We start from the raw sequence: 23,813 nt of genomic DNA on the forward strand, positions 1-23,813 counted from the left end.
TCGGTGCCATCCGGATCTTGGCGCGTTGTGCTGCCTTCGGCCTATTCGCACATCGGTCCGCTACTGACGCAAACTCACAGGCCAACGGGGCGCCCCACGCCGACTTTCAGCATTGTAGGATGGCCACACCAGTGCTGCAACTTGCTGGACACCACCTCGGTGCCATCCGGATCTTGGCGCGTTGTGTTGCCTTCGGCCTATTCGCACATCGGTCCGCTACTGACGCCGCCTCACGTGCCAACGTATTTTCTCCGCATTTTACACCCTATGCCGCATAACAGGTCATGTGACTTGTTTATAAAACTTTTCATTGGTTCATTTTACTTTTGGTTTCCTAATGATGGAAGGCTTGATCATGTGACCTAAAAACAGCACTTTTCATTGGATGAAAACTTTTTTTTTTTCCCAAACGATGAAAGCCCCACCTTGTTTCTGGATGTTTCAGACTGAAGCTGGCGTCAGCATAAGAGCACCACCATCTCGTAGCTCAGTCGTGGTCATTCCGCGAGCAATCATGGCAGCCGCTCCCCACCAGAAGCCTGCAGGAGTCGGAGCCCCCAAAACTTTTGATGAATTCTCAAGGCGGAGGGGACGCTTTCGAGAATGGGGTCCAAGACCTAGCAGACAAGCGTCCGATTTCCAAGGTGTCCCAGGGCCATTTCAGTGGACCAGGCCCAAAAAGGAAACAGCCTGCCGCCATTTTGAGAGTCCTGTGACAGCCGCCTATCGCTGCACCGCAAGAGTGGGCGCAACTCAGCTGAATTGCGGCTTTTGACACAGTGGACCAAAAACGGACGGAATGGCAACTGAAACGGTAAAGGGGCGCCCCACTACAACAGATGACACTCCACCTGGAGAGGCCCGTTCACGCCGCCTCCCCCGGGGCGCCCCACGCCGTTATTCGGAGCAGCATTGTAGGATACCAAAACCAGTGCGGCAACTTACTGGACATCACCTTGGTGCCATCGTTCTGCTGCCTTGGAACTATTCGCGCAACAGTTTGCTACTGATGACCCACCCCCCGCGACGCCCCATGCCGTTATTTGCTGGGTGGCAACTTACTAGACATCACTTTCGTGTCATCTAGATTTCAGCGCGTTCTGCTGCCTTGGAACTATTCGCGCAACAGTTTGCTACTGATGACCCACCCCCCGCGACGCCCCACGCCGTTATTTGCTGGGTGGCAACTTACTAGACATCACTTTCGTGTCATCTAGATTTCAGCGCGTTCTGCTGCCTTGGAACTATTCGCACAACAGTTTGCTACTGATGACCCACCCCCCGCGACGCCCCACGCCGGAAATCTGGACGTTGTGCTGCGTTGGGACTATTCGCACAGCCGACCGCTACTTCGTTGTTTTTCCCTAAAAATGTTTATATGTTATTACTATTTTTGTTTTCTTGTATATATTTATAAATTATTAAAGTTTTATAATCTTACTACTTTGTCGGAGTGCTATATATTTTTAATGTGACACATAATTGTAAAAACTTTGATGTACAAAGAGTCATCCCTGGAATCTTCCGCTTCAGGCTCGGTCCCCTCCCCAATCACAATACAGGATGGTTTTCAGATAATAGCAACGCTTCTGCTGTGACGGATCTCATCGCGTGTGGGCCTTGATCTACTATAACTCCTTTGAAGAGGGGTGATTCTTTACAGCTGTGGCCATAAACTACATCTGCAGGGCTAGCTGATACCCTAGGACCAGCCTGGACAATCGGACACAGAGGAAAAGGAGTGTCAGAGGGTGCGGTAGTGAATAGGGCGAAAGGGAGGTGTCGGGCGGGCACAGGGTGTGATTCTCAGGGAAGAGCAGCGCAGATTGGGGGAGGTTTATTGCCCATGCATAAGACAGAGAGCGGTGGTGACCAGTGCCTAGGGAAGATGCTTGCGTGGGTGAGGAGCCATGCTACGAATCGACAGCGTGCAGAGAGTGGGTCTGGTCAAGACATCTAAAATGGCTGCCGTGCACGACAAAAGTGTGGCATTTCAAAAAAGGCAAGATGGCGCAGACAATGTTTTTCAACACTTCCTCATTTCCTTCGAATCGAACGTTAACAGACGTTGGGGCATATTACCAAAGTTAAGCGATATTTATCGCTAACGATGCTTACCAACCAATTTTTTACCACTAAGCATCGTCAGAAATTATCGAAGATAAACCTTGCTATTATCAAGGTTTATCGCAAATGCGATAATAAACGGCCGCAATGCATGAATATCGCTAAAAACTCAGCGATATTCATGCATTACCGAGCTAATGCTCTTAGCCATGTTATCCACCTCCCATTGGATAACATGGCTAAGAACTGCTCAGGGCAGGTGTTACTTTTTGGAGATATTCGCGCTTAGCGCGAATATCTCCAAAAGTTGGTAATAGGAGATAGATATCTTGCATGTTGTAATGCAAGTTATTGTGGTATATGGAACTCATACCATAATCTCTCAGGAAAGCAGAAACTGATCCTTTTGGGACCGCCTAAAAAGGCCTAGGGGGTGAGGAGTACTCTACTTTGCCCCCTTTTCACGTTCCGAACTATTTTATTTTACTCTCTTCTGTAATTACACAAAATAGCAGCGATAAGATGCATCGGAGACACACAGTGAGAGAAAGGAGGCCGGAGATGAAGAAGAGATGTCAAATACACATTGGAGATAATATAGTGGCAGAAGGGAAGTAAATATGAGTAAACTTACCATGTAACATAAAAATGTTGCACTCTATACTATAAGTCTCATTTTATACTACAATCACTTCGCTACAACCTCATAAATTAAAAATAAAAATGAATAATGTCTCAAACAATTTTTGATTTCTAAATATAAATTTATTCTTCAGAATTTTCTAAATTTGAAAGAACTAGTAACATGTCCTCATCAGCAATGTCCTCATTAAAAGTCTCCAATGATGATTCTTGTAACTCTATGGTCTCCAAACACTCGATAAATTCGCCATCAAGAGATTGATCAAAAAAATCATTCAAGTCATCTCCTCCTTGTGACAATATTTCATTATTGGTGCTGTCAATTTCAATCAATGTAGTGGAATCATTCAAGTCATCTCCTCGTGACAATATTTCATTATTGGTGCTCTCAATTTCAATCAATGTAGTGGAATCATTCAAGTCATCTCCTCCTTGTGACAATATTTCATTATTGGTGCTGTCCATTTCAATCAATCTAATGGAATCATACAAGGCATCTCCTCCTTGTGACAATATTTCATTATTGGTGCTCTCAATTTCAATCAATGTAGTGGAATCATTCAAGTCATCTCCTTGTGACAATATTTCATTCTTGGTGCTGTCCATTTCAATCAATCTAATGGAATCATACAAGTCATGTCCTCCTTGTGACAATATTTCATTATTGGTGCTCTCAATTTCAATCAATGTAGTGGACAATTCAAAAGAAATTGCCACGGTCTCTTCATTGTGAGCCATTATATTTTGAAATTGCTTGCTGTAAATTGCAGAAAAAAATAATCACTTTCATTTATCGTTTTTAGTAATACATAATATAAAACTAACTTTATCAAGTATTTAGTATAACAGAAGGACTGCAAATAAATAACAGAAAACATTTTTCAAATTATCTTCAAGTGTACAACATAGTTCCCCTTACAAATTAACAACTCACCTTTTTAAAAGTAGCAGAAGTGTTAGTACTGTGTAAATCAAACACCAGAAATTCACCACCAAAAATTCCTCACAAATGTACCTCAGACAGTAGTATCACAAAATGGCTGTGGTTTCCTCTCATTTGACATATATACATAACCAATTAACTTTCATCACACACAAATACAAAACCAAAGTAACATTTTAATTGGTTCTAAATTTCAACACTTTCAAATGTGTTTTCCCCATGCAATTTTCCATAGGACATTTACATACGTCTACAGCCTGAATGGCTGAACGGAATTACACCAAACTTGGCAAAATGGTACATCAAACCTAAGAGGTCAGGAAGGATCTACTATGCCCCCTTATGGTCATTTCCCCCTTCGCTTTGGCCTCCTCTTGTCTCTCAATCCTACCGAGAGACAAGATGGCGGCCGCTACGGACTGTTTGGAATGTTGACAGACGCCGGAGAACCAATCAGCTTCGCAAAGCTCCGTAACGCGAAAAGTACGCGAAGCGGAGCGCTGTTACAGATATATATCTTTTTTTGAACGTTAATTTCTCAAAATCCACTGGAGCACATATATTGAGACCTAGCAAAGGCACATCGGGCTACCAGTCCCTAATATTTTGCCAAGTTTCGTGCAAATCCATTCAGCCGTTCGATTATTATTATTTTGGTTTTTTTTTGCCCCGCGGGGCCCTTTTAAAACCTCCACATCAAACCTAGGGGGTCAGCGAGGATCTACTATGCCCCCTTATAGTTATTTCCCCCTTTGTTTTGACCTCCTCTTGTCTCTCGATCCTACCGAGAGACAAGATGGCGGCCGCTACGGACTTTTTGGAATGTTGACAGACGCCGGAGAACCAATCAGCTTCGCTTCACAAAGCTCCGTTGCGCGAAAAGTACGCGTCCTGGGACGCTGCCAGGTCCGCTGTTACAGATATATATTTTTTTTTAAACGTTAATTTCTCAAAATCCACTGGAGCACATATATTGAGACCTACAAAAGGCACATCGGGCTACCAGTCCCTACAATTTTGCCAAGTTTCGTGCAAATCCATTCAGCCGTTCGGGCTAAAAGTGAGGCCAACCGCCCTATGGAAATTAACATGGGAAAAACGCGTTTTGGGACCCCCCTTTTTTCTCGGCCCCCCCTTGACGAACCCCCCCTAAATTTTCAGGGGCTGCTCAGAAACAAAATGTGCCATTTTCCTGAAAATTTCAGCCAATTCCGTCCACAAACGCCAAAGTTATTAAACATAGAATTTTCAAAAATCCCATAGGGAAAAAATCCTAACTATATATACCTACTGGCGACCGCCAGTAGGTAATATATATATATATATATATATATATATATATATATATATATATATATATATATATATATATATATATATATATATATATATATATTGTTCTTTTTCTTCAGGGGCTATCTCCCCCTGTTTTTCTGCTATGATTTGTATGTTTTAAACTTTTATGGTTTTATTTTAAAACCGAATAAAGTATTTTAGTTGATTGATTGATTGATTGATTTGATACCAAGCAGGCACACATTGGTACCACCTGGGGGCAGTGCAGCTCTTTTGGAGAGCCACTGTTGTCCTTCTTTGGCTTTTTAGAGACTTTCTCACAGTTCTGCCTTGTGTTTATCAGCAGACTCTGACCAGGGTTCATCGCGTCTGTTGCTGTCTGTTGACCCCTCCTCTATGTTATTTATTGACATTTATCCTAACAAGATTTATCCCTCCCTGTTCTGCCAAATTGTATGAGGTGTATCCTTATTTTCTTGCTATTGCTCCTAGTCAGCCCACCACTGGTGCCTCAGTCTTCATGATTGCTCTACAGAAAATTGAGAAGGGATAGCAACCTTTTCCTGTTCTCACTTTCACTGTGCTAATTTTGGCCTCTGTCCAATTTTTCATTCACTTGGTGTCATTTTCTCATTATGTTTCTACACATTTATTGTTCGACTATTTGCTAAACAATGGAAAATTGCAGCACGCTAGCTGTGTTCGACATAAGTTTCCAAATAATATTTGATTTTATTAAAAATTAACACTTTTTGTAGACAATTTACAAAATGTATTTGAAAAATTTGTGATTAAGCCTGTAAAAAATGCTGTGACTTTGCAGGCAAACGTTTGTTCAGTACCATAGCAATTTTTGTAACTTGAGTACTCAGGATCGTATGCATGTCCTGTTGATCTGCCCTGCACTCCTCCCACTGCGGCTTAAATGGTTAAAATCAATATGTCTCCAACTGGGTATTTCTAATGTGAATATTTTTCTACAATTTCTATTCTGTCCTCCAAATGAAATGTTTTGCTTTCATATTTTCAATTTTTTTAAAGGTTTTTTAGCTATTTATTAAGGTGTTTTGGAGAGATCTGACATTGCTTTCTCTTGTATATTTGTCAATGGATGCAATTAGTATTATGTGTGTTGATTGTATTTTTCTTTTGGTATGTAATTTGTATTGCGAATTTTATGTGGCCCTCGTTGAGAGCCAAAACATAATAAATTAAATTGAAATTGAGAAAGGGCTAGAGAATCCATTTCTTCTCAGGCTCAACTGCTGCTAGTAGCTAGTCTGAGGTATCTCTCTATGAGGAGTAAGAGATTAAAAAAGCATTTGCATGTAATTGGTCTTGCATTTACGAGAGTTTGAGATATTGGCAATGCAATAGCTTAAACTCTTGCAAATGCGTGACCTATTGCATTGCAAATTACTAGCGCCCATGCTGCGTCTTCACAATCATCGAGGCCACGCTCCTCTCTTTAGACAAGCCGCTTCTACAGAAAGGGGTGTGGCTGACATTAAAGTGAAACCCCAGCATGGGGCGCTATTGTCAAGTTGACAGATGTTTATATTTGTAAAAGCGCCCATGCTGCGCTTTCACTTTGATGGCGGCTGCACACCTTTCTTTAGATACGTCACGTCTGAAGAAAGGGGCGCGGTCTCCATGAATGTGAAAGCTTCACATGGGCGCTAGCCAACAAATAAATAAATAAAAATAAGTAAGCATGCTCACTATACTTAAAGTAGGCTGTGCTGCTAAAATAGATACATTAGAAAATGCAGCTGCTATAAAATGAGGTGCGGTGTGCTGCGATGTAGTGGGTGGTACAGAGGCCAATCATTAAACAAAATATTGCTCACAGCTAAGATAAAGCAGACCATGTAACAAGACAAGTAAAAGGTTCAGTCGTTATGGGAGGTAACAAATGCCAACAAGGTGGTACCAAGGAGGGACCAACAAGCCTAATACCGACTCAGCAGCCAGCATTTCCAAAGGAAAATGACACAAGCCAATTAAAAATATAGGCGGAGAGTGGGTGGGGTTTCAAAGCTATACCCAAATACTGCATGCCTGGCAGCAGCGCATGCACTGCCCAGGCTCGACCTAAAAATGAGAACACTTACAAATATAAATTTCTGAAAAACATAGAAAGTTTTGTTCTTAAATATTTGTTTAAGAAAAATGAGCAATGCAGAATTGCAGCTTTACTTGTTTCTAACAATTTTAATGTAACCAATGAAGATATCCCACCTTTTTATGATTATGTCTCCTATGACTAAAGTTTTTCATACTTGAATATAAAACAAGCCCTATTTGGATAATCATTCTTGGAGTAATTGAGAGTTAAGTGTCCACATACTTCCACATCAGATCTTTATATCATGTTTTTGTCATGCCTTCTAAAGATCCAAAGTTAGTTTCTTCTCTAAATAAGATAAATACATATAATCGGTTTGCCATGGCATGTTTGACTTGTCAAATTATTAGGCATGTCTGATACAATGAAAGCCATTCAAGCGGAAGGCTAAAGGAAGCAATATGCTCACTTTCAAATTTGATACAACATGGTAAATTTTGTTCTTGATAACACCAATTTGACATTTTTACATGAAAGCACCACAGTCTATTGAGAAAGGTTGTTCCAATTTTAGGAGAGGTGTCTCCTAATGAGAAGGCCTCTTTGTAGTGCATAGTCTTTTATTCAGAAAAAAATTATGAAAGAAATTACTATGGACCCGAATACGATGCGGGCTGAAACGGCTCCAACCGTCAGTCAGAGCCATTCAGACTGCACCGTAATCGGCTGGTCGAACTCCTTTCTGATGATGGGGTCGGTCGGAAGGGAATCCAAATCACATTTCCGAATGGCCTCTGATAGGCTCAGAGAGTCCATCTGCCATTCGGAAAGCCTTCAGTAATCCTTCGGCCAGCACTTTCCGGCTGAATGATTACAATGACAGGACCCCCATGGGTGCATGGCGGCCTAAGTGCACCCTGTTGATCCCTGCACCTGGTGGCAGGCACCTTGAGGTGCCTGCACCCACAGGGTGCAGGGATGAACTGTACCTTTTACTCTTTACAATGAGAGCATGCATTCTATTCAGAATGCATGCTCCCATTGCATAGTATAGGATTGCGTCCGAACAGGGTTTGGTCGCATCCTACTTATTGGGCTGTAACAGATGATAGAAGGTCATTCGGTTCCAGTTCCCAAACGATGTTGGACAGACTCCGGTCCGTATGACATTGTAATCGGGCCCTAAGTGTGTGACAGCTTTCACTTCCGTTAACAAGAGGCACTCATTTTTAAGATGTTTTTCACATGGCGTTCTTAGCTACCATGTTTTAGCGGGTACTGCCATACTAGTTGCATTGGAAGGGACAACTGTTTCCAATTCTTTTCCAACAGAGGACAATATGGGTATCAGTACACAAGAGTAACATTTGTTTCGCAATGTAAAAGACGTTAAAATTAAAAATACATCAATGGACAGACAACAATCAGAGCTGCCGCAATAAGTTTAAGTTAATTATGTTTCTCTCTTCTCATCGGTGGGTGCTCTGCTCTTTATATCAATATAACCTTTCTGTGATCAAGTGCAAACTTTCTTTCCCAAATTCTTTCAACTTTTTAATTCTATCAAACTGTTAATTCCCCAAGGAGGTCTAGCACTTTTGGCAAGGGTAGCTGCGGAAGTTACTCTTCTGCACCATGCGATCAGACTCGGGGGTTTCTGGGAAAAACATTTTGAGCAAAGAGGAAAAATACGAGTCTATCCTGTAAAGTTAACCTATTTGTCTTTTTGCCATTTCAAAATTACTAATATTCCTCATTATCAAATAGTGACCTCACAACCATGAAAGTTTTATCAATGTGGATCAGAAAAAGGCCTACCTGTCACTTCCTATATGTCAACCCCACATAACAATTCTCTAATTTCAGTTTGTACGTTAAAACAAACCAATAAACTTCTTTACCTTTTGCAGCACACAAATAGTAATAAGGTTAAAACACAGCACAAAAAACCTCACATCAATTAAGAAAAATAGAGAAAAAATTACACCAAAATGAATTAAAGTCAAATCAGTAGAACCAGTGTTAGAAATGTTTAAAGTTTTTAATGAAATCTGGCACCCAACAGATCAAAGTGCCAACCCTGGGTATTTGACTGTGCGAACCATGGCAAAGTCAAAAAGTTAAGGCAAACTATAATGGAGTACAGTTCATATAAACGAGGTGGACTAGGCTCAGTCTTGGCTTATTTCAGACTTTCAAAGAAAAGTCCAGGAGATGGTAGAGTTGTCATCACTCTGGAACAATGGACTAGGTCTCGGTAAAGCTGTCGACGAGGGCAGGAAAAAGTTCCAAGCTGGAGAACCTGGATTTCCAGGGCAAGGACATTGTTGTTGTTGATGGGGAGTCTGTCACTTTCGGGCCAGGTGAAGATTTTTATCTTCAGACGTAGACAACGTTTTGGAAGTTAAAACATTCCAACTGGATAAAGCTGAAATCTGTAGTCAGAGAGGCGTTCAGGAGGCCTGATACTGTCACTTGGAAGGACGTAGTAGAATCTACTGCAGAGTCTGGTTGACCAGTGATGCACCTTGGGAGGATTAGCTGGCAGATAGGCCCTGGTCTTCTGTCAGTTCTTCTAGCACGTTGTGGCAAAAATGTTTCTAAGTCCCAGCTTTTAGGGTTAAACACCTCTAACACTAGGAACTCGAGGGTACTATTTGGGGGGGGTTAGGACTTATAACAGGACAGGCAAGGCCAGGTGTAGGGTTCAATGTTTTATTCCCCTGCAGCTCACACAGGAGGCTAGCCAGCTATCTCCTGGAGTCACTCCGCCAATCTTGGGTTCAAAGAGATGGTCCTCTCTCCTTCAAGCAGCAAGGCAGTTCCAAGCAGCAGGGCAATCCTCTGGTATCAACTGAACAAGCCCCTATAGAACAAAGTAATCCTCTAGAGAACAAAACAGGCCTCAGGCAGCAGGGCAGCAAGCAGCAGAGCAGTCCTCTGGAGTACAAGGGAGTCCCTCTTAAGTCTTCCTTAGGTCGCGGAGAGTACATAAGAGTTATTCTGAGGGTCCAAAATGTATACCTGCTGCCAGACTTTGAAGTGGTGGAATCTTCTAGGCTGCTCTCACATCTGCTTCAGAAAAATTCTTCCCTTCCCCTGCCAAGGCTCTAAGAAGTCTGAGGTGACAAAAGATTAGTCTCAGGTTCCTTTATTTGTTTGTGCTGGAGGCAAACCTTTGAAATGTAAGTGGGGCAGGGAAGAGTTCCACTCCAACCATTTGGAAAGGATGGCACATTTTGCCAATAACTATTCCCCTTTTCTCCCAATGACTGGGAGGAATACAGAAAGGCTAACAGCTAAGCTATTCACTGTAAGCTATTCATAGTCATGTGACCTAGGACCCTGGCAGCAGACACCAAATGGTTAGTACACAAAATAACCATTTTCATTATTGTGATTTAAAATCCAACATTACCATTAAAGAGTATTTTAAATTACAATTTATTTGAGTCCAAATATGATGTTTCTACCTGTTCCCAATCAAAAGTTAGCATATAGTAAATCTAATAAGGTAAATTAAGGTTATCCAATGGGACAGGTAGGCCTTACAGTAGTGAAAAACAAATTTGTGACTACCAGGACATGTAAAGCTTAACCAAAAGTCCTACTATTTAAATTCAATGCACCCTGCACTATGGCCTGTTTAGGATCTACCTTACGGTAGCTTCTAAGTACTAAAAAGGAAGGGTCATTCCTGGCACGCAGTTTGTTAATTAATTTGTAAATTAAATATGCCAATTAGGTGTACGCTAATTGTACCATGTTTTAGGGAGAGAGCATGAACACTTTAGCATTGGTTAGCAATGTAAAAGGGCACAGAGTGCAAATGCCAACAAAAATGAAATTGAGAAAACAGGATGGGTGAAGGCAGAAAGTTTGAAGAAAGACCACACTAACGATGACAGGTCTAACAGGTTCAAGAAGCGTTGTTGCTTCCTTCCTGCTTATAGCTCATCATAGGTATTTTAGAAAAGCTGGGGTTCAAAATGAAATGGGAAAACTTTTTTCTGGAACCAGTTTAAACCACAGTTTTTGGGGGTTTTCATTTCTTTTATTATACCATTCAAAGAATAGAACTACTAAGGAGAAAACATTATAATTTTCTAACCCTTTGCACATTTGACAGTATAGTTAATCAGTGTGAGAAACTGGGTTACTTGTAACTGGGGTGTAAACAATGGTCAAACAGCAACCCCACTTCTTCTCAGGGTAAGGTAAAAGCACATTCCACATTATCCTGTGCTTATCCCCCTGGTAGTTTGGCACAGAGCAGTCGGGCTTGTCTTGGAGCTAATGTGGAAAAGTATTTGTGCAAAACTTCTGTTATATTCCATTTGATACCTCAATATGGGAACAGGTAAACATCCTAACTCTTCACCTATATTCTTCCGTACATTACACAGTTCTTAGGGACTGACTTTTTACCTAGATACAACACTGTGCACAGAACGCGGGATTTTCCCTTGTAAAGGCCTCATGCATTATGCATGACGATTCTTGGAAACTCGGCAGGACTACCATCTTCTGCACAATATCTATGTATAAAGTTCATTCCAGACTTCATCCTAAGTCCAACCAGTGACACAGCAAGGTAGAACCTCCAGGGAGACCTTTGGGTATAAAAGCATCACATCTTGCAAGGACAGAGATCAGGAGATCATGACATCCATGCCACACAATGACACAAGACGCTGAGGTTCCTGCATGCAGATAGTCCAGCTCCCAGTGGTCTATCATCTCTTGCGGGGTGTCCAACTCGAGACCAAGATGGGTCCCACAGTCCCTCACTTCAGGTAATGGGTTGACTTTATCCTAGAGAGATTCTTGGCTTAACACCTACATACATGCTGGGTACACTTAGATATATCTAGTTAAGGTAGCATTGTTGGAGTACGCATTTTAATGTTATGTATTTTACATACTTGCCTGTATTAATAATTATAGCAAGATGCTAGATATCTACCATCCTTTTACTTTCTGAGTACTTCTAATCATCTATGTCTGTTTCTGTCTAGTGGCTGTGTCAGCAAACCTATTTTACACTAGAATAACAACTGTTCAATAAATACTGATTGACAAACGCCCCTACCGTTTATTCTGTGTAACTCTCTGATCAAAGTGAGCACGAGTGACCAAGCGAAAAGTAGTACACTGTTTTAATGGTCCTGAGGGATCAGGGTTGTCATGTTTGATAGTTGCCAAGAACTACTCTCTCCTTGGTAGGAGAAGTTCCTAGTGGCAAATGTGAGCTGGCTGGTACACAGGCCAACATACCCAGTGGGGGTGTCTAGACTCTGACTGACACCAATCCTACAGTGTATGTTGTCCAAACGCGCAGATCATGTGTAGATTTTATAGGAACTACACAACATGGCACCACCAACTTTGGTTGGGTACTTATTTAACAGTTAAATCTGAGTAGTTTAATTGTGCTATTCTTAGAGACCCTATTAATATTTTCCTAGAGACTTCTGGAGTGGGAGGGTACAAAAATCCACCGCTGCTGAGTAGGCACAATCCTATGTATTGGCTCTTGGTTATTCAAGCTTGAAGGACACATTGTTCCTATTTGTGCATAACACCTTATCTCAGTTCCCTTGCAAACTCTTCTTACTAAAAATAATGACTGAGCAGCAGGATAACGCTGGGCTTGAGCTAAACCTCTCAGGTGAAGAAGATGCAGATGCAATACACATTTCAGTGAATGTTAGAAATTCCATCACCCTAAAACAAGCAACATAGGGCTTAACAGCTAGGGGTGGGAAAGTAACCTTCATGATTTAGGCGCACAAATCATATAGAACAGAGGTTTTCTATTCATGAGTTAGATTCCCCAGGCAAATGCGCGAACAAAAACATTTCATTACCACTTCGAAGATGATATACCGATGGAATATTGTCCATATGAGGACATTGAAACTCTGCTCACTTACCAGGAGCAATTATACTGGCCATCCCCCATACAAGAAATAGAGTAAGACTTGGTCCGCTCAGAGAGACGTAGCAACAAGGCCAGTTTTAGCGGCCTACAAACCACATTCTGACATTGAAACAATGCCAGCAGGAGACTTACTTACACTTCACAAAGAGGTAATAAGACTTTACAGAAACCTGACACAGTTTGTGATGAAGACACTAACAGTTCAGCCAGTAACAGCTACATCAACAGGTCAGACTCAAACATCAACAACTAAAATTACACCACAAACATTACACGCACTGATGGGTAAAATGCCCAGTAAACGCAAACCGATGCCATTTTGGATGGCTCAAAAAATAACACAGCTAGAGGAGGTGTTTCCAAATACCAGCCCTCATGAAAAACATAGGATGTTAACAATGTGCTTGCCCATGGGGAAAACACCCTAGATACAAGGGTGTACCTCTTGGGGTGCACATTTCGCTGCAATATATACTTGAACTCATGGTATCCTGTCATTAGCAGTAATACCAGATGTATTAAGACAAATACAGAATGAGTATGGAGCAGAACCTGCTCTGATCTTAGGGATAAAGTTACTAGGTAACTTTGCCCAGGTATCAGCTATACTATTAGCAAATATTAAGAGGGGGGCAGCATCGGTGGCAATCCACCAACGCCTAAGGGAGTTCCCTCTTCTACAGCAGGAACATAACTCACCTTATATAATTGAAACTGCTTACGCAGAATTGGGCAGAGATAGTTTGGGGTAGAGCAATAAAAACCCAACTGACGGGTACTCCTGAGAAGGATACCTTTAAGCAAGCACCTGCATCTTCGAAGAAGAAATAGGATAATAACAAACAACAAAATAATAAAGACAATATATCTCAATCCAGAGGTAGGTCTGCGCAAAGGGAGCCCTCCAAAAGGAGGTATAACCTTAGGAATAGGGACATTAGGAAACCTGACACATATCAGGACACTGATAGACGTTCCTCTTGTTCCTTTCAGGGTTCATTAAAAACCTCGGAGAGGGAAGGACGGTCAGAACACAGATAAGAAGAGCATAGAAAGTCCAGAGACACACAACACATGTCAGACTACGCGGCCAAAAAAGAGGAAAAGCCTAAATCAAAACCTTAATTCAAGAAGAAGAAAGTAGCAGGTCTCAAAGTTAGACATGCCCAGAATTCTGAGGACTCAACTACTGAATGGGGAATGGGCTCTGATGATGCTAGACAGCGCAGCAGAAGTAACAATAGTTCGCCAGAACCTGATGGAATTTCTGGTGACAGCGGAGTTGAGTGAACATATCACGGGGTAAAGACCTGATACTAGGGTAAGGATCCCACATAGGTTACATGAGATAACACTGCAGTAGGAGTGGGACAAAACCAGGAAAATTAAAGGTCTCTTCTGGGAGAACCTAACTTTTGGCCAATGACATTTTATTAGCTGAAAAAGATTGGCTGCATGCTATTGGTATAGATTGCCCAAAAGGGGAAACAGTAATTATGCCAGATTTTTCCGACCTCGTTCCCCAATACTTAAAACATATATATGCACGCGAGTTGGCAGTAGCCCTTGCTCCGCAACAATATCGAAACCATGTTGGGTGGGATAAAGACTCAACCCACAATGTGATACCATTAGATTCTACTCCAACTCCACAGAGACGGTATCCCATAAAGCAAAAAGCCTAAAAACAGGTCAGGGAGTTCTTAGATCAACTTGAATACCAGGGGGTGATTGAAACTTGCACCCCCTCATTGAATAATCTTTTGTTTCAGATAATGAAACCTGACAATGCATATCAACTAGTTTTGGATTACCGACATCTAAATTCATGCACAAAAACATTTGCAAACAAAACGCATATTGTGCCGCATTAATGAATAATGTTGAGCAGAAAAAATAAAAAACAACACTAGATAACTCAAATGGATTTTCCTACCAGAATACAGCGCATGAGAGCAGACACTTGACAGCATTCTCAGCCCTAGGATCTCAGTGTCAATTTTGAGGACTCGCCGAGGGATATAAAAACAGCTTGGGGTTGTTTTCCGCCAGGGTAACTGAGTTACTTCAGAATTTGGATAAAGAGACATTGTTCAATGTAGATGATATTTATCTGATGGATGATGACCTGGAAGAACACTTGACAAGCGTGAGCACCATCATTTTGGGATTCGCCTCAAAGTGTTACAAATGTAACTTAAAAAAATCAAAAATAGCCCACCTCAGCGTCCTATTTTTGGACTATGAGCTTTCAAGTGAAGGGAAAAGCTTGGCAGCCAACTTTTTACAACAGTGTGCGTTGATCCAACCTTCAAAATCATTAAAAAAGTTACAGTCCATACTGGGATTCCTGAATTTTGGTAGAACATACATTTTAGATTATGCAGAAAGGGTTAAACATTTCTACGACCTCATAAGACCTCATTTTCCACTTAGGCAATGGACACAGTAACATACAGAAATCTTTTGTATCATACAAACAGACATGATAGCATCCAAACACTTACAGACACGCGTAAATGTCCGCAATCTGGTGATCCGTATAGTTGCAGGTCAATCTGGGCACACATACCTCACATATAATGAAGAAGAAGCAGAAGCTGAGATGAGTTTTGCAACCACAGCAAAAATTCTGACAGGAGTACCGACTGCTGTGGTGAAAGATAACTGGCTCAGGAGAAACTAATAATTTTCATAACCCCGGTACCGCCCTTAGAGGCTGCTACAAAAAAGAGCGTTCCAAATGCTAATGCCTTACATCCGAGATTGATACAATGGACTTATTCTCTCACTGCAACAGATGTGGAATACAGATATGATCCAAATCTGAAAACATAAGCATTTCCGCAATATGAACAATAATATCCTCTCCTAAATTAAATAATGCCTCTGGATCAGTATGAATACATAATTTACACTGACGCATCAGCTCAGCCAGACTTTGGAAGTAAACTACAATACAGTACCACGTGTGCAATTGCAAAAGGTTATATGCGAGATGTTAAGTTCGATCCAAAGTGTACAAAAACTTAGTCTCCAGGAGACTGTATGGCTCAGCTGGCAGAACTAAAAGCTCTTTTTCCGGCGTTGATGAACACAAATTGAGAATTCCCTACACTAATAGTGTGAGATTCCTTTTACTGTGTCCAGTCATACAATGAATACCTACACTACTGGGGTCAAAATAGGTTCAAAGACTCAAAAGGTGGCACAATTAAGCACAAAATGCTATGGCAACAGGTAGCTGAGTTGAAAAACAAACTAACAAGAGCTCACATGATACACACGCTGAGTCATCAACATGATGGCGTTCACATTGAAGGGAATTAATTGGCTGATAAAGTCGCAAGTAGGGCAGTACAAACTACATCCGTAGCTGCAATCACTCGTTCAAAAACGAGAATAGATGGACAGATAATAGTAGCTGTGATTGCTTCACGCAAAAACAACAAGGCACTTCCAAAAGGTTTTCCACTCAAGTAATCCTACAAGTAAGATGCAAACAACGTTCCATTTGCTCAGATTTCTGGATTGGGGGGTAGAGTAATACCAAACATAGATCGCAGATTAGGCTTAATATTAGCTCAACCTGAGGGTCTGGGTTCTGCACACACAGGAGTATGGCAACAGTTTCTTTACTGAAACAACGCACTTGGGGGCCAGGGTTAACAAGCAGACCAAAGATTATATCTTAAAGTGTGACATCTGTCAATAGATGAAGGGCTCCACCATAACACGTCCAGCGCAGACACCATTGCTAATATCAGACAGACCCCTCGCATGTGTCTATTTGGACCAGTGTGCCCCTGTACAATCTGATGGGGCTTACAAGTATATCATGGTTGCAGTGGATTCCTGCTACAGATTCCAATGGGTAGGGCCCCAGCGCTCAGATGACGCTTGAACTGTTATTAAAGATTTGCGAATCTTTATAGGGACATACGCACTTGGCACATTACATTCAGACTATGACCCGCGTTTAGCTCTAGGGCTTACAAGGAAGCCATGGGAGCTTTGGGTGTAGCATTGCGATACTCTTCTCCATAGCATCCAGAAGGAAATTTGGTTGTGGAGAGGAAAAACCAGGACTTAAATAAAAATGGGATGAAAATCTGTTCTGCTCGCGGAATTTGCGTATTTTAGGCAATTTTGCGGTCCGCCAATCTCGCGAAATTGTCCAAGAATTCGCGAGTTGTCAGATTTTTTTTCCTTGGTCGCGCTTCAAAAATACAATCTCGCGTGCACGGCATTGACTTACCGTGATTCTGAGTTTGCTGAGTTGTTTTCCTCCCGGTTTGCATGTGCTGCGCAATTTTCGATCTTGCTGCGTGATCGCGCTAGACTTTTCGACTGCAAGTATGTCATGGCGTGATCGCACGAGACTATTCGACCGCAAGTACGTCATGGAGTCCCGCCATCTTGCAATGCGAGACTTTCAGAACGCGAATAGGTCATATGCGCCCGCGAACACGTATCGCAAGAGTAAGCAATAGCGAATACGTAGATGCGCCGCCCAGCGGGAGATTTGAACATCTCGCTTTCCCGAAATCGCAAAAATTGCAATTCTGCACAAAAAATATATCGCTGGTAGCATAAACCTTCTGAAATTGATGATTTGGATCAGAATAACTCCTCAGATTGACATTTGGCTGCACTTTTTTTGTGCACGGAGTGTATTTTTGGGGGGTTGGGAGGAAAGAAGTGCCCCAGAGTCTCCAACTTCCTGTTCATGTCCAGTAGTCTCCTACCAGTGTTTAGTCCATGTCCTGGTCATTTTTCATTTGGATGTGGAGCTGGAAGGATTACTCTTTGTGGTTGCTGCTGGATATTTGTATTTGAGGACCTTTTGTTTGGATCACTTTTGGAGTTGAGATTTTACAAGTAAGTTGGTGTTGTTTGTTTGGGGCATTGCAGTTCCTGCAACTACATTTCATAAACTTTTTCACGAATTTAAAAAATATATATTGCGGGTAGCCACAGTATCCAGTAGGCCAAAGGTTAGTCATGGGTGCATGATACAACTGTTTCTGTGAGTTTTGTTGAACTTAAATATCATTTACGGCATGGATGGCATGGAATTGAATAGCTCACTGTTATATCTATGTGGACGTTTTTTGTAATTTTGGGGTGTGTGTTAAAGCCACATTAGCCAGTAGGTACAGGGGTAGTCAGTGGTGCATGGGCCAAGTCTTTCTGCGGGGTCTCTTGAAATTAAACATCGTTTAGGGCATGGATGGCATTGGATTGGGGTGATTTTTATGTGTATTCTAATTTTTTGGGTGATGTTGGGGCCTGGTCCATTGCCTGGCCATCTGGGTCAATCAATCAATCAATCATGCCATTTGTATAGCGCACTACTCACCCGGGAGGGTCTCAAGGCGCTTGGGGGGAGGGGTATGCTACTGCTCGAACAGCCAGGTCTTGAGTTGTTTCCTGAAGGCGAGATGGTCCTGGGTCAGCCGAAGGTGGATGGGGAGGGAGTTCCAAGTCTTGGCAGCCAGGTAAGAGAAGGATCTTCCTCCGGTGGTGGCTCTTCGGATGCGTGGTACGGCTGCGAGGGCGAGGTTGGTGGACCGTAGCTGGCGGGTGGGCGTGTAGAAGGTCAGGCGGTCGTTGAGGTACTTGGGGCCCAGGTCGTGGAGAGACTTGTGTGCGTGGCTGAGGAGCCGGAACGTGATCCTCTTGTCGACGGGGAGCCAGTGCAGGTTCCTCAGGTGGCTGGAGATGTGGTTGCGTTGGGGGACATCCAGGATGAGTCGGGCGGAGGCGTTCTGGATGCGCTGGAGTCTTTTCTGTAGCTTGGCTGTGGTTCCGGCGTAGAGGGCGTTTCCGTAGTCCAGTCGGCTGGTGACGAGTGCCTGGGTGACAGTCTTCCTGGTCTCGGTCGGGATCCAGCGGAAGATCTTGCGAAGCATACGCAGGGTGTTGAAGCACGATGAGGAGACGGCGTTGACTTGTCTGGTCATCGAGAGGGAGGGGTCCAGGATGAAGCCCAGGTTGCGTGCATGGTCGGTTGGCTTGGGTGCGGTGCCCAGGGCTGGGGGCCACCAGGAGTCGTCCCAGGCGGAGGGCGAAGATCCCAGGATGAGGACTTCCGTCTTGTCCGAGTTCAGTTTCAGGCGGCTGTCCTTCATCCACTCGGCGACGTCTTTCATCCCTTCGTGTAGGCAGGTTCTGGCGGTGTCGGGGTCTCTGGTGAGGGAGAGGATCAGCTGGGTGTCGTCGGCGTAAGAGATGATGTTGAGGTAGTGCTGGCGTGCGATGGCTGCGAGAGGTTTCATGTAGATGTTGAAGAGGGTGGGGCTGAGTGAAGATCCTTGCGGGACGCCGCAGATGACTTCGGTGGCCTCGGAGCGAAACGGGGGGAGGCCGACTCTTTGTGTTCTTCCGGCGAGGAACGAGATGATCCACTCCAGTGCCTTCTCTTGGATACCAATGTTGCTGAGGCGCTGGACTAGGGTGCGGTGGCAGACCGTGTCGAACGCAGCGGAGAGGTCCAGGAGGATGAGGGCCACTGTTTCCCCCTTGTCGAGCAGGGTCCGGATGTCGTCGGTGGCTGCGATGAGGGCGGTCTCGGTGCTGTGGTTGGCTCTGAAGCCGGACTGCGAAGGGTCGAGGAATCCGTTCGTCTCGAGGAAGGCGGTCAGCTGTCTGTTGACGTGAGGGCCATTTGAGCTTGGTCCAGGGCCTGGCCATGTGGGTGGGGGTCTATTGGCCATTTTGAAGCCAGGCAGTGTGCTATGTGGCATAGGCCTGCACCCAGTCTGCCTTGCTTTCATCCATTATGTCCAGGGATACTCAGTGGTGCATGGGCCATGTCTTTCTGATGGGCCTCCTGAATTTAAATATCATTTAGGGCATGGATAGCACTGGATTGGGGTGATTTTTGTGTGTATTTCGATTTTTGGGGTGTTGTTGGGGCCTGGTCCAGGGCCTTGCCATGTGGGTGGGGGCCATTTAGAGGCCTGGACCAGGGCCTGGCCATGTGGGTGGGGGTCTAGGGGCCATTTTGAAGCCAGGCAGAGTGCTTTGTGCCATAGGACTGCATCCAGTCTGCCTTGCTTTCATCCATTATGCCCAGGGGTACTCAGTGGTGCATGGGCCATGTCTTTCTGTGGGGTCTCTTGAATTTAAACATCATTTAGGGCATGGATGCCATTGGATTGGGTGCTTTTTGTGTGTATTTCGATTTTTGGGGTGTTGTTGGGGCCTGGTCAAGGGCCTGGCCATGTGGGTGGGGGTCTAGGGGCCAATTTGAAGCCAGGCAGTGTGCTTTGTGCAATAGGCCTGCACCCAGTCTGCCTTGCTTTCATCCATTATGCCCAGGGGTATTCAGTGGTGCATGAAACAACTCTCTCTGTGTGATCTCTCTTCTATTAATTTAAACATCCATTTTGGATTAGAGCTGCAATTTTTATTTTGGGTCTTTCCGTTTTTTGGGTGTGTTGTGTCAATAATAATAAATGCCTAGTTGCAAATATTAATTGAAGCACAACATATACAACATTCATTTAACTGATGTTCCTCTGGCTTCCTTTGCTTTTAGGTGCACAAAGACTGACAACCAGGAATCATCCTCATCATCATCACTTGTTGTAGTGCCAGGAAGAAGTCCTGCTGCGGTGTGTGCACAACGTCACGTGATGTCATGTGTGGCCACAGACAGCTCTGCAGCTCGTGCAACTGCGTCCTGCTGTTCTGACATCTGAAGAAGATGGGCCCAAAGAAAGGTGGCCGTAGCTCCTCTACCAAGAAAGTTGCCAGTGCCACTGCCAGTAAGAAGGAGCACAAGAAGCAAGTGGCGCCACTTACCAAGGAGACTGGTGTGCCGACAGACACTTTTTTGGGGAAAAAAACTACACCTGCAGCAGCGGTGTCCGCCGGGGACCAAGCTGGGAGCAGCACCTCCCCTTCATTGGTCTCAGTGCCTCCACGCCAAGTTAGGCCCAAGCCCATGAGTGCTGCAGAGGCAGCCACTTTAATTGCTCTTTCACCATCGACTAGTGATGTTGGCGTTGACTCATCGCAAAGTATCATCCAATCAACGCAGGGTGTAACTGATCTGACGAGTGTTCAACCACAGCCGCAACGACAACCATAGGTGCAACAAGGAGAAGCGCAAGGAAAGGCGCAAGGAGAGGCGCAAGAAGAGGCGCATGGAGAGGCGCATGGAGAGGCGCAAGTAGAGGCGCATGGAGAGGCGCATGGGGAGGCGCATGGAGAGGCGCATGGTGAGGCGCATGGAGAGGAGTATGGAGAGGCACAACTGCCCACAATGCTTGTTCCTCCAGAAGTAGGGGTACATCAGGAAATCGAGATTCATGCGGAGGTATCAGCCGAGCAAGCCACTCCTCCTGATGATCCATTGTCTTCCAGATCCCCAGCAAAGAAAAGGTCAAGGAAGGCTAGTACAAGTTCTTCTTCAAGTCCCCTTACTTCTGATGATCTAGATCTTGATTGGCACCCACCAATGCAGTCTGAGAAGGAGGCACGCCATGAGCCGACAAAGCTAGGTAAAAGGAAGGTTCTCGCAAGGCTTTCAGTTATGGGTGATGATGAAGAAGAAGTAGAAGTGGTGTATTCTGCTGCTGATGAACAGCCTGACGATGATGACCCAGTCATCACAGTCGTCACTCCAGCCCCAGCGGGCATGCAGCAGACAGACATTTTTACCCTATCCCGAAATGCTGCTGTGCAGGATGTGTGCGGCGTGGCACCACTGGTACCACCACCAACACAGGTAACTACTACACCAACACGACTTACAGCTTCCATATTTTCTCGTCAGAAGGGCCGGCAGGGACCTCCATCCAGCTCGACCTCCATTACCTCAAGTAGTGGTGCTGTAAGTGCACAACGGAGTCAAATTCCGCCACGCCCATCCTCCACTTCATCTGGCATTGAAAGTAGCACCTCCACCACCATCAGAAATCTCAACTCCCAAGTTTGGGACTTCTTTAGTATTAGCAAAAAGGTGGAAAACCTAGTCATTTGTTCGATTTGTAAACAAGTAGTTAGTCGGGGTAAGCTTGGTACCAACTATGGTACCGGAGGCCAGAGAGGTCATCTCCAAAAACACCACATTATCCAGTGGGAGGTGCACCTACATAACATCCGGAAAGCAAAAAGTACAAATCCAAATGTATCCATTGATATTGCATCTGATGACGAGGAGCTGATCATGCAGGGGGGAGGTGAAGAACCGAGAGACATTTTTTCTGGTACACACAGTACCCCTGGCAGCAGCACTGCAGTGGTAGCGCCCACACCCTCCTCTATCCCAGAAACATCTAGAAGGCACAGTAGTCTGGTAGAGACACCAATGCGAAAAAGTACATCAATGAGCCTAACTGGTTTGAAGAAGTCTGGATCCTCATCTCATATGAAAACGGTCCAGACCACCATTAAAAGCATGTTTTGGTCGGAGGCGCCATTTGAAAACATGTTAGCGCTGGACCTTCTCCCTTTTTCTTTTGTGGAAGGGGTGGGTTTTCTTGAATTTGTGGCAACAGTCTGCCCTAAATGGAAGGTTCCTAGATGGTCCTATTTTGCCAGAGTTGCGGTTCCAGCACTACATCACAATGTGCTGGATGTGATTGGGGCAGCTTTGCATAAGGGTGCTGTTCACACTATCCACCTGACAACAGACATGTGGACCAGTTGCCAAGCCATTGATTACATGTGCATCAATGCACACTGGGTCTCTTTTGCGGGGGTTAGAGAGAAGATAGCTGCAGGTGTTGACAGTGTCACAATTTTTCAAGCTATTCGGAAACATGCAACAGTAGCTATGTTTGCCATGCAGAAATCTCATACTGCAGTAAACATTTTGGAGGAGTTTAACAGTAAGGTCTTTGAATGGCTGCATCCTAGAAAGTGCATGATTGGTTATGTTTCCACGGATAATGGCAGTAATATAGTTAAGGTCATGTCTGATAGTGGCTATTTCAGAGTGCCGTGTTTGGCGCAAAGTATTAACATTGTTGTTCAAGATTTCTTGAAAAAAGAAAACACAGTCAGCAAGTTACTGACCACCTGCCGAAGAATCTGCACACATTTCAGCCATTCTTTGAAGGCCCGGAAGCAGCTGAGTGACAGTCAGAGGACTCATCCCGGAGGTGGCAACACATTGGAACTCAACCTTCTACATGCTTGAGCGTCTGTTTGAGCAGTTCTTGGTAATCAATAAGTATGTCTTTAACACACTGGGTGCTTCTATGAAAGACATGAGGCTAGAGGTGGATGAATAGGACCTAGTTAAAAAGCCTGACAGGCATGCGTTGTCCTTTTGAGGTGTTCACACGTGAAGTGAGCAGGGAGAACTGTACTTTAGGCATAGCTATCCCATTGTTGCGCATGCTAGAGCGGTGTCTTCAACTTTCCGAGTTGGTGCTGAAAAACAAGAGAGCTTATTAAGCCGCCTAGTTGACAATAAAAGGCTTAAGCAATACATTCAGAACAACATTACATTTGTGCAACTATTCTGGATCCACGGTACAAAAATGCACTGGCGAGCCATACATTCATTCCTTTTATGAAGCAGATGTTTCCAAGTACAAACATTGGCTAGTTCTGTCAGCCACTCGGTTCGAAAAAGAGCAGCAGGAAATTGAAGGAACCACCACAAGTACTACTGAAGAAGCAGGCCATTCGGCGTCAAGGTCCACTTCTGTGGCCGAAGGCAGTCACTTTCCCTCACAGCCGTTACTGACAGCAGCAACCCTATCATCATCATCACCTGCACCAGGCCCAGCCATAATATTGTCGGAAGCGGATTGGATAACTCATCATGGGTTTGCCCGTTCCAGTGATGATGTAAAGGCAACAGATGGTACGCAATGTGGACCACCCAT

The sequence above is a fragment of the Lissotriton helveticus genome, chromosome 4_1 (assembly GCF_964261635.1).
Source record: "Lissotriton helveticus chromosome 4_1, aLisHel1.1, whole genome shotgun sequence".
In the NCBI taxonomy this organism is placed as follows: Eukaryota; Metazoa; Chordata; class Amphibia; order Caudata; family Salamandridae; genus Lissotriton; species Lissotriton helveticus.